Genomic DNA, 11966 nt, shown 5'->3' on the forward strand with positions numbered 1-11966 from the left:
CCACAGGGATGAATGTTAATGCATCCTGGACTGTTATAATTTATGACTGTCTGGCTGGCACATACAGGAGATGAAAACCTCTTACACATCTCCTGCTAATTCTTATTGCCATCTCAAGCTTGACTCATCCCTACCTCTGTCTGATTGCTTTGTGTTTGCCACCTTTGTTTTTGTCTTGGTTTATTTTTCTAAGTGTCTGGCATGTCTGGCTTGTGTATGATTCCACTTTAAAAATTGAGATGGTTTATGCAGCAAGAGGATAATTGTGCAATTATTATTCACTTATTACTGGACAGAATGCTACTTATTGAGAATAGTTTCATTCACAGATCTACCTGTGACAGCAAGCATCACCATTAGTGTGATCAGAACACAGGTGGCAATCTGATTGTGTCCTCATATTTTTGCATGCACGCTTTCCCAGATGACTTCGGATTCTTATTATCACCGATTTTGAGATGCATTCAACTTCATATGTGTGGACTTGGCAGAAGGTGCAGAAAATCCTATCTGAGATCCAGCTTGCTCAAAAATAGAGAGGTTACTTGGTATTAAGATAGACTGGGGAGAGCTTTCCTTTATGTGCATGGCCTGAGGATTCTGAACATCACAACTGAATGTATCTTTCACCCAGTGATGATCTACATCCAGCCCGTGCAGCACAGAGTTTGCACTGACATTCTTGCTGACTTCTCTTCTGAAAGCTGAAAATGTTGGTGAATAGCAAAGGACAAGGGAAAGAGGGCACAAGCAGGAAGTATCCAAATGCCTCATTTTTCCCCTTCTCATAGGAATTAGGGTAGTGCGTCCACTGCCCTCCTCTGTTAACTATGTTGGTCTTGACTGAGTTTTCTCCCCATTCTCATCAGCTGAAATATCTTTACCCTCTGCTGCTCCTTGCTGCTGCCTTTCACTCAAACAGTGGTGGGTCAGTTAATACAAGGCAATTGAAGGGTTCATCTAAGCCACCTCTTTCTGCCTACAGAGGTCAGCGAGCATTTTGATTAACAGTTCACCTATTGAACGTAGAGTAGGGTGGGGGAAGAATTGCAGCTAGAGAAAGAAGATCCAGAGCTCCTTCTAGTTTTCTAGTTTCCCTAGCTCAAGCCTCCTCTCCACTTCTGATGAGTTTACTCCAGCCTGTGCCCACACACTGTACTAACAGTATGGTAGCACTTCCTCTACGGCTGGATCCAGAGCTTTGTAGAGCTGTGCAGCACCATAGGAACATTAGTGATCCCAGAATGACAGCAGCCAGCAAAGGGACTGTGGAGGCATTGTCTACTTTAGTTACAAGGGAACTCTAATGGGTGTCTCCAAAGTCCACAGTTTTTCTTGGATTCAGGCCCTTCTGTCAAGTCTGGATTTATAGCCCCCAAACATTTCTGGAGGCACTGAAGAGGAAGGAAGGTCAGCCTGGACTGTTATTCCTTGGGAAAGATGTCCTACTTTTGTATATATTTGCTTGTACTTAGTACTGTATCAGTCTCTTTGATGTGGCCCACTCTGGCCTGGAGATGTTCAAATCCAGCTCTCTCCAGAGAACGGCTTGACCACTGTCATGGTTTTATGATTTGTTGTTATTGGTATTGTACATCATAACATCATGTAGAAGTTAAAGAATGCTCCAATTCTGTGGACTGTCAATATTTCCAGGTACCTGGTTCTCAGAAAAGAAGAACACCTACATTTCCCAGAAGACTTCATTGTTCTGTTTCCGTTTTCCATTTAGAGGGAAAACTAAAACTGCTCACAAGTCACGAGATGCCCCCTTCTTTTACTGCTTGTCTCTGCGAAGTGTGCTCCCTAGCTGTCTTGCCTTCAGCATTAGAATAAAGCCTTCAGTTTTGGACACTCTCTCATTTGGTTTATCATCTTCAATCCCAATTAACTTTTTTTCTGCTATTAAATTAACTTTAACTTTTTTTAATTTAACTTTTTTGTAAATTAACTTTCCTCCTCAAATCATTGCTGCTGTTTGTTTGTTTGATTTTTTTAAAATTTATTTTCCTCTTTGTTCTCTTTCCCTCTTCCTGCTCAACTCTGCCCTCCTGCCCCCTTCTCCCTTCCCTTTTTTGGACTGGTGGGTCTGTGGCCTGCTGTCCCCCATCATAGACACAGATCTAGAGATAACTCCATGACAAGCATCCAGGGAAAAGAATAGCATTAGAAGCTGAACTTGGCTGAAATTAGGGATAAAAGAAGGTATCACTCTTGTCACATGTCCCAGAAACCAGGGAACCTGTGGATGCTGCACATCCTCGCTGCACGGCAGATGTGTTACCAGTGAAAGCTCTGCTCATGCACTTCAAAATATACCCAAGATGGTCTAGAAGCATGACCGAATGCTGAGTCCAGTGTGGATAGGAGGACAACACCCTTGCCTGTCACCTCAGCCATGACAATCCCTGTTGCCATAAAATCTGATTATAAGCATAATTTTAAGTCTGAGCATATAAGTCTAACTGCAGTTAGACAAACACTTGCTTTCTGAATCAGGATCGTACACACTTCTGCAGAGTGGTAGTCATATGTAAATCAGTTCTCCATCTCTTGGTATTTATTGTATGCAGTGGGCATGATCTATTTTAGCTGGAAAACAGATGACTTATAAGTTACACATCAGCTGAGAAGGCTTTTAGGGATTCAGAGTATGGGGAGTGTCAAAGGATTCTGGAGAGCTAGGGTTTGCTGAATCTAACCTGAAGGATCTGAGGCTGCTGCAGCTTCTAGTTCTCATGTCCAGTGAGGCTGTGTGTGTATTCCCAGTAGGCACACATGCACTGAATACTTACATACATCTCTACACACCTGATCCTATCAATCAACAGAGGCAGAAAACATAGTACTCGAGCAAACAAAATCAACACAAATTGCCTCATCCTTGACCAGAGTGGAAAATAGATGTATGTATATATACATAATATTATACATATTCCTTCAGTAGCTGATGTTCTGTTATACAATCTGACTATCCAGCAACTTACTTACAATCTTTGATCTCTCCAGTGGCTGATACTTGGACTTTAAAGCCACTGAGGCCTGCAAACTTACTTCCTTTGCTAGTGCTCAGACTTCCTTGCACAGATACACAAACACATGCACTACGGATCCCTCCAGTAACTGGACTTAGATGTTGAGTCTGGCCAGTAGCTGCTTTTGGATCCCTAGCCTCCTTGTTGCCCTATGCATAGACATACACAAACAACTGTGTACGCCTCTAGATAGTTGATCAGACCTATGACCTCCAAGTAACTGAGCCCCAGATGCCCCTATCTCCCCAGATGCTGATTCTCAGATGCTCTGGTTGCTGATGGCTGCACAAAAACGTGGCTGTCAAACCCCCCATTCTATCTGTGGTTAGTCCAGTGTGACACAGGCAAGTGCACACACTGATGTGCCTACCTGCACAGGAAGCATTCTCTCCATTTACCTAGTTGCTTGCACCTCAGGCTCATAGCCCTTTTAACCCGGGGCCAGTGGCTGGCATTTAGACCTCCATGTACACATATGCATGGAACAGAGAGTCCCTCACTCAGAAAAACTAGAACAGAGTTCAATTAGAAGAGAGAAGAGAATACAGGTGCAGGTAGTGACCTGATGAGTATACTGAACACAACCCTAATGCAAATGAAGCATGGAAGAAACTATTGACTTGTTTGCTTTTTCATGACATTTATATTACCTACACCAATCCACCGTCCAAGGGAGATTTGGGAAGTATGTGCTAGAATGGTGAGGAGATGTATACACATACTTGTTGGAAAACCATATGTCTATTGGAGGTTTAATTACTTTGTGACATTAATCTGGCATTCTTTTGCTTTATATCTCAGTTTTGCAAGAATGAGTTTCCAAACCCATGATTTTCAAAGGAAATTGAAAGGGGAAATGTTGGCAAAAGATGCTATGAGGCACTGCTGACACTGGGGAAGTGAATCATTCTTCTGAGGCCCAGTCTGGATTTTGAGCTGTTAGATCTTGATGCTATATACCTTTTCTACCTTTTCTTTAGAAGAGCTGCAAATATTTGATGTCACAGAATCACAGAATTGTAGAGATTGAAAGGAATCTCTAGGTACCATAAACTCCAACCCTTGTGCTAAAGCAAGTTCCATAGAGTACATTGCACAGGAAAGTGCCCAGATGGGTTTTTAATATTTCCAGAGAAGGAGACTCCATAATCACTCCGGGCATCTTGTTCCTGTTTCTCACAGAAAAGTTCTTCCAGTTTCTGCCTGCTTCCCCTTGTTCTATTACACTCTACCAAAAAGAGTGTCTCCATCTGCTTGACTCCTGCACTATATATTTCTGAACAGTGATGAGATCCCCTCTCAACTTTCTCTTCTCCAGATTGAAGAGTCTCATGTCTCTCAGCCTTACGTTGTAAGGGAGATGCTCCAGGCCCTCTGTTGGACTTTCTCTAGAAGACCTCTGCTCTTTTTGAACTGGACACAGTATTCCAGGTGTGGCCTCACCTGGACAGAGTAGAGGGGAAGGATTACCTCCCTTGACCAGCAGGCTGCACTTACATATTTTAAACACATTCATCTTACTTAACCCCTTCATATTTCTAGAGTTACTGGGAAATTAAGACCTGGCCCTACTGAAGCCAATATCAAAACTTCCACAAAATTCAGCAGGGCCAGGATTTAACATTACCATATCATAAAAAAAGCCCTGAATTTGGCTTAAGCATGTGGCTGAATGGAGGAGACTAACTGCAAAATCAGCTCATATAATTGTATCCAACAAAGCTCCATCGTGTGAAGGCCTTGTGCTTTAGCTTCTCAATTTCTGTGATTTCTGTGTAAAAGGCCTTTAGGGAGGAAGGACGCTTAAACAGATTTTGTAGGAACTGTCTGATAAGAGTTTTCTCATTCATCACATTGAAAGCCTTCCCTTAGCATTCTTTTGAATCATCCTCTTGAACATAGTGTTTTATTTTTATATGCATTTTTCCGTTGATCAGCAAAGACTTTTTTTTACTTTCACAAGGTTTTTCTATTTGGGAGTGAACTGTAGTTAAGCTGGTAGCTCAGAGATAACAGTCATTGCAGAGCAACTGAGCAATCCAAGTTCAAATCTTGCAGTTTTCAAAGGGTAAGAGAATATGATATTGGTCTGGCTGGAAGCCTCTTGCAAAGGTCTTGAAAAGCACTGAGTACTTTGTTGTTCTGGAGTATGTAATGGAGTCTACCATCACAGAACACAGTGTCCAGTAGACACTGCATTAAAACATTAAAAACAATCATCCAGCCAAAAGGAAAAAAGAAGCAATATTCCTTCTCACTCAAGGTGCCTGGTGGACTTGATATGCACCTAAGGCTGGAGAGAAGGTAGTGGGAACGATGAACATCCTCTTAAGTCTCACAAAGAAGAAAGCTTCTTTATTCTCTGCATGACAACTAGTACGTTCTAATGTGATTTATAACAGCCACATGATTTAAATCAATTTAAACATTTCTAGAGCCTGATATTGTTCCCAGGAAGTAAAGTTTTTCTCATCAATTACTTTTTGTCTTTCCATAATCTGTCCTAACGTTACATAGTGGATAGAATGTAGTTTCAGTGCCAAACCCTTAAATCTGCTGTCTGTCTTCTATGTGACTGTCTACCATATATATCATTCAATCAGTTAAGTCCTTCAGTTTTACTATTGACTTAGTAGAATAATTAGCTCTAGCCAATGCTAGGTGGTTTAGAAGGACTAGATAATTTGATACATGAAGAGTTTCACTTTCCTGGGTGTTAGGTACTTTAGAAACAGGGTGATTCCCCCAAAAATTGTGGTAACTAGGACAGAAAGTTTTGTTCTCTGTACTGCCATGGTCACTTGAGTGCCATGGGCTAATCATCCAGAGCTTCACTGAGACCTGGACATGCTGGAGAGTTGGGCAAAGAGGAACCGTCTGGGGTTCAACAAGTGCAAGTGCAGTATCCTAAATCTGGAGAAGAATGCGTGCGTTGGTACAGGTTAGGGGCTGGCCTGCTGGAAAGGAGTTCTGCAGAGAAGAACCTGGGTTTCCTGATGGACAACGGGTTGACCAGATCTTGTGGTCACAAATTAAAAGAGCGTGGCCAGAAGTGTGAGGGTGGATCTCCTCCCCTCTAATCTGCACTGATGAGGCCACATCTGGTATACTGCATCCAGTTCTGGGATCTCCAGATCAAGAAAGGGAAATTCTAGAGAGTCCAGTGGAGAGCTACAAAGATGATCAGAGGCCTGGAGCATCTCCCTTGTGAGGAAGCTGAGAGACTTGGATTGTTTAGCCTGGAGAAAACAGAGAGACCTTATTGATACTTATAAATATCTACAGGGCAGGTGTCAAGCGGATGAAGTCAGGCTCTTATCACTGGTGCCCAGCAACAGGACAAGGGACAAAGGGCACAAACTGGAACATAAGGTGTTCTATTTCGTTATAAGAAAAAATTTCTGTGAAGGTGGCTGTCCAGAGAGGCTACGGAGTCTCCTTCTCTTGATATATTCAAAACCTGCCTGGACACTTTCCTCTACCCTACTGTAGGGAGACTGCTTTATCAGGGGCTTGGACTAGATATCTCCAGAGATTCCTCCTAATCACTAAAATTTTGTGATTCTGAATGGAGTGCTACACCCATCACTTAGCTTTACCCGCATGTCATCATCTTTGATGGGATTCATGATAGCAACCAGCTACCTAGTGACTCACAGGCAGTAGGGACCAAGACTTTGTCTTTTTTGAGAACTGTGTGTAATGCCCATTATTAAAGGCACCCCTGAATAATCAGTGGATCAGATGGGCACATCAACTTCCATCTGCTGAAAAATATCAGAAATTGACACTGTACCAAGGAAAGTAAAATATCCTTTAGTGTTATGCAGCACTTTTCTGAATTATTTTGAAGGTTTAGAAATCAAGTGAAACTTGCAGAGGTGCAGCAATTCCCAACAATATTTTTATCTGCAGTTTGTATGTCTTAACTGGAAGGCTCCATAAACAGAGCCGAGCAGGCTATTTATCAACACAAGAGTGATGTGTATCATTTTGCATTTAGTAACATCAGTTTGCAGGACCTCGCCATGATTTATGGACTGCTTGAAAGAAAGAACCACTTCCACGGGCAGGAAAAATTACCCAAAATGGCTAAAAATATATCCAAAATAACAACTGGTTGTCAAACAGTGGTTTCCAAAAAGCTAGTCAACAGAAGCATTCACATACTCTCGTGTAGCTGGTCAAGCTTGAGGGATAGCTCATGTCACTGACCTGCTGCAATTTCTACAGTTTATTGGTGAACAAGAAAAGATTTATGTCTCAAAAAGGAGGCTTCTTTGGCTTGTGCTGGTAGAGATTTTGCTGCGGAAATAGGCAGGCAGAAGAGTGATAATATGGATGCACACAAGGAGTGGCAGGCCCCTGTTTGTGGAGTGATGCTATTTCTGCCTGGATTTGAAAGTGTTCATTGGAACAAAGTTGAAACAGTCACTATAAATTACTTGTATGAATGAGTACAGAGCATTTTGGAGAATTATAATTTATGCTGGGCAGATGCTGTTATGGTTCAGTTTAAGGCACTTAAAATAAGACTTTTGGGAGACTACCAAACCAGCTTCAAGTCTGGTAACTACTCAGCTCAAGACACTAAATTTATATGTACAGGTTCCATCACTGTGAGGAGGAGAACAGGCCTTGAATTACTATTGAAACCACTAGGTTTCAAAGATGTTCTGGTGATATTTAACGTTGCTGCAAATGAAGCAACGTGCATTAGGAAAGAGATGATAATGCCATGTTCACATGACTCTCCTTGTCTGGACCCAACTAAAAGATTTGCTACCCAACACTTTGATTTTCACAGTAAAAACATCTTGAAGAAATGGGGAATTCTTCACGGTAAGCTGATCTGTACACATTTAAAACTGGTCAGCATATCAAGACAGCTTGGAAAAAGATGTCTGTCTAGATTCAGCTGGTCATGCATGTCCTTCCCAACGACAGAACAGTAGGAGGGAGAAATCAATCCATTTCTGCTGAGAAAACAGAAAGGAAGACATCAAACTCTATTTTGGTCTCCACTAGGCAGCTCGAGAGTGCTTTATAAAACAATAGCAAAGATGTAACCTCATGTCATTTTGTAAATTACACAGCAGATATCCCTTCATTCACATAGAAATGCTTATACATTATGAGATCGATTAAAAGTTTTTTACAAATAATGCTTCCATAACTTTTATATATTTTTCTTTGCTCAGTTTTATCCCTATACATTAAGTTAAAGCCCTTCTTGGAACATGCAGTAGAAAATTGCTTCCTGTTTAATAGTGGTACCTACCATGGCTCTTCTGACAAGTTAAGATATGGTCCAGTAGTCTGCTTTGAGTTCATTTATGGTTTAAAAAACATCTATGATTTAAAAAGCTAATAGCTTTTCCTTTTTTTTCTTTCTGTGTTACAGATAATATTTCATTCTAGCTGCTCATATTTATATGTATGCATTACAAATATGACATGAGAAACTTATTTTGTTCTGTGACTTTTTTTCCTTTACAAGTACAAATACTTGTCCACATCGGAGAATATTACTCAGTCTTTCCTCAAAAGCACCTAAGATTGGCTGATAGCACTGTTTCACACCTATTCTGAAAGCCGAGAAACAGATAAGACAGGATCCATGCATCATGTACTTTAGTCCATACTGCATTTCCCATTAAAAAAAAAAAATCACAGTGAAGAAAGTCCCCAGAGGAAGATTATTTCAACATAACCCTTGAGCTGGACTTGACTTGTTAGAGTAACAGGGCAGAACTTACAAGACCTACTTCACATCTTATATTGACTAGTTTCAATGACTTTTATCTTTTAAAACTTTCATGGTGAATGCTGTTTTTTAAAATTATTATTATTTGCAAGATACTCCAGCAGATCTGTGAATTGAAATAATAAACTGTGAATCACTTACATTTTCCTAAAATCTGGACTAATCTTCAGGAATTAATCTTAAAAAGAGCTTTACATGTTTCTGATGGGTTCCTCTATAGCCTAAAGTCACCACAGCAGCATGGATTGTACAGAGAACGAGGTCAGTGCATTCCAAACTGGAAATGAGATGCTGCAATTTTGCTGCCCATGTTTAGCTGCTACTTTGCTACAGAAATATTTGGGAATATAAATTTTATTGGGGGCATAAAAGATCTGCTAATAGGTATCATAGATTAACATCCATTTCAAGAATTAAAAGCACACAGGCAAATCAACTGTCTATGTCTGAGCTCATTCAGATTATCAGTTAAGTTGTCTTCATTAGACACACTCCCAGTCTAGTTATGTGCTGAGTTTTTGATGTGGATCTTGACAAACACCGTCACTGTAGAGTTTCCCATTTAGTACAGGAGCCCACCAATTTGAATACTTGCTCAACTTCTCCAAGATCAAGGTTCAATTTATTTTTCTCTCTGTGGAGATGCTCTTCTACAGCTTTATTTAAGAATATCAATGAAGGTAGCCCTTGGAGGTAGTCTACAAGCACAGCAGATTTTACATGGATATTTAGTTTTATCACTGTCTTGCTTTTTCTGACTGACAGGAATGATCTCTGAATGCAGCTCCTCATGATGTATGCTTGCTTTGTTCCACCTACTTCTGAACTTTGTGGTAGGATTACAATTTCATGTTTAAACATAATTTTAGTATAACGTCAAGCCCTCGCGCTTACATAAGCAGAAACAAGGTTGTTTGTAATTGCACTCAACAATACATTCTTCTAATTTTGTGGTCCCATGGGACTGCAATTTTGTGGTCGCTACTGAAACCTACCACATCCAGTATGCGGGATGAAATAACAAGTTTATTTTTGTACAACACTAATGGTCTTCCTGATACCACAATGAAACAAAGATACAAGAAAACAGACATTCCTTTACATTTCTGACTTGGCCTGAATTCCAGGCAACAGCGTTGTATGTTTGGGTATAGTACAGACAAGAAACAGTACTATTAGTGACATTTAAGACCAATGCTCAAAATACTGTACAAGCATAAATTAAACTTTTCTCTGACGGGGGAAAAATCGGGCATGGAACAAAAGAACCGGTCAGCTCAATGCTCACGTAAATAACAGACCTGGGTTAGCCGTAATTTCCTCCTTGAATTTATACTCTCTCTCCATAACTGCGCCCTGTGGCTTTGCTCATTTCTCATACAATGGGAAAAGTTGTGAAACAACATATTCCAGTTGCGCTTCATTAACTTATGTTCTGTTACACAGAGTGAACTACTGTAGAAGGAAAGACCTCAGATCCAATTTCTTATCTCTCTAGGCATTAATAGCTCCTAACAGTGAAAATTCTGTAATTACAACAGGGTAAAATCATTCTGGTGAGAACTGTACCTATAAATCTGTTATTTCTCTTCACAGCAAGAACAACTCATTGAATATAAGCCCAGCCACAAATACAATTCAAGACATTTTTTAAGGTATTCAGTAGTGTTATTCTTTCAAGGAATGTCGATGTGCATGCAGTAACAAAAAATTTGCCTATCAAGTTGTTTTCCTCTTAATATCAAACAGTTTCTTGTGGTGCAAATAGGATTTCTCACAAGGCTTTATTTAAATTGCATTTGTGGTAGTACTGGCCTGTACAGCTGCCGGATACTGATCAATCAGAAAGGGCAGTTTAGGTCATCTCAGTTCTGTATTCTGATTTTTTTATACCAAATGAGACCTAAAGATCACTATTAACACTATTTTTTTGTGAACAGAAAGGAACAGCAGCAATAATAGATTTATCAAGAATTCTTATGACAAATTTTGGCAGGTCAATACAGTGTTTAAAAGGAACAATATTCCATACAATTTTAAGCATAACTAATAGTTTCCCCGCACTTCTATCATTTTACCTTTCCAAAAGCTCACCACTAGAGCTTTTTAATTTTTTTTTATTTTTTAATCAAAGACCAGTTGGTAATTAGGGTGAATTTTACATATAATCCACTGAGAACTGAAAACATACAGCTTCAAAAAATTAAAAACAGTAACTTATCACAAAAGGTAATTTTTTTCTAAGAAATTTCTTGCATTTTTACAACAAAAATTACCAAATTAAGTAGCGTATCTTGGGATTTTGTCAAAATAGAAGGAGAACCTAGATGCAATTTTTGTTAACAGTTCGGCAATATAAGCCAGATGATTTGTTAAAGGATTTATGGTGTTCCACAGGTTGTTTGTTGGTAGATAGATTGACTGAAGAGAAACGGAAAAAAGCACCCAATTCCATAACCCAGACCTCTTTTATAACAGAGAGTAAGTCTTAGAACTGATAAAAAAAAGGAATACTCTGCTAGCAAATCTTTCAGAAACAGAACCATGGTTAGAGCACTTCCTTTTCTCATACTGGAGTTTGATTTCAGCTTCCAATCAGCAATGTAAAATGAGCTCAAATAGGATTAATCAAGCTCCTTCTAAATAAGCATACATCCTTATTTTCTAGAAAAGCAAATTAGGTCATTACTTGCATGACTTTTTTTTAGAAGTTGCTGGCACAGCAAAAGAAAGCATTTGATAGTTTAGCAATAGGTATCAGACAGGAGACTTCTGCACCGCATGAAGGATTCAATAAAAATACTAAGCTAAGAATTTGTTACTTACATAGTGAATTTATAAATATCATGAACTGATTTATATTACCTTAGTTCTGTAAGGATTCTAAATTGTAACCTTAGAACAAAATTCTACTTTCTTCACATTTATTAAACTAAGTAAGATAATTAGTCACACTGACAAAAGTAAATAATTTCAAACTTATTTGTAGTTTTCAAATGCAGAATCTAACAATCCATAGAAAGATTACATATTCAAAGTGAGCTCTACCAGGATTCCCACTGATTTCTATAGAACAGAACTGTAGACTTCTGAGAAACCTACCTGAGACCTTCACTACCTCAGCTGCTTTCTTGTGATGCTAACTCCTCTAGGAACTCTGTAAA

The sequence above is a fragment of the Meleagris gallopavo genome, chromosome 1 (assembly GCF_000146605.3).
Source record: "Meleagris gallopavo isolate NT-WF06-2002-E0010 breed Aviagen turkey brand Nicholas breeding stock chromosome 1, Turkey_5.1, whole genome shotgun sequence".
Lineage (NCBI taxonomy): Eukaryota > Metazoa > Chordata > Aves > Galliformes > Phasianidae > Meleagris > Meleagris gallopavo.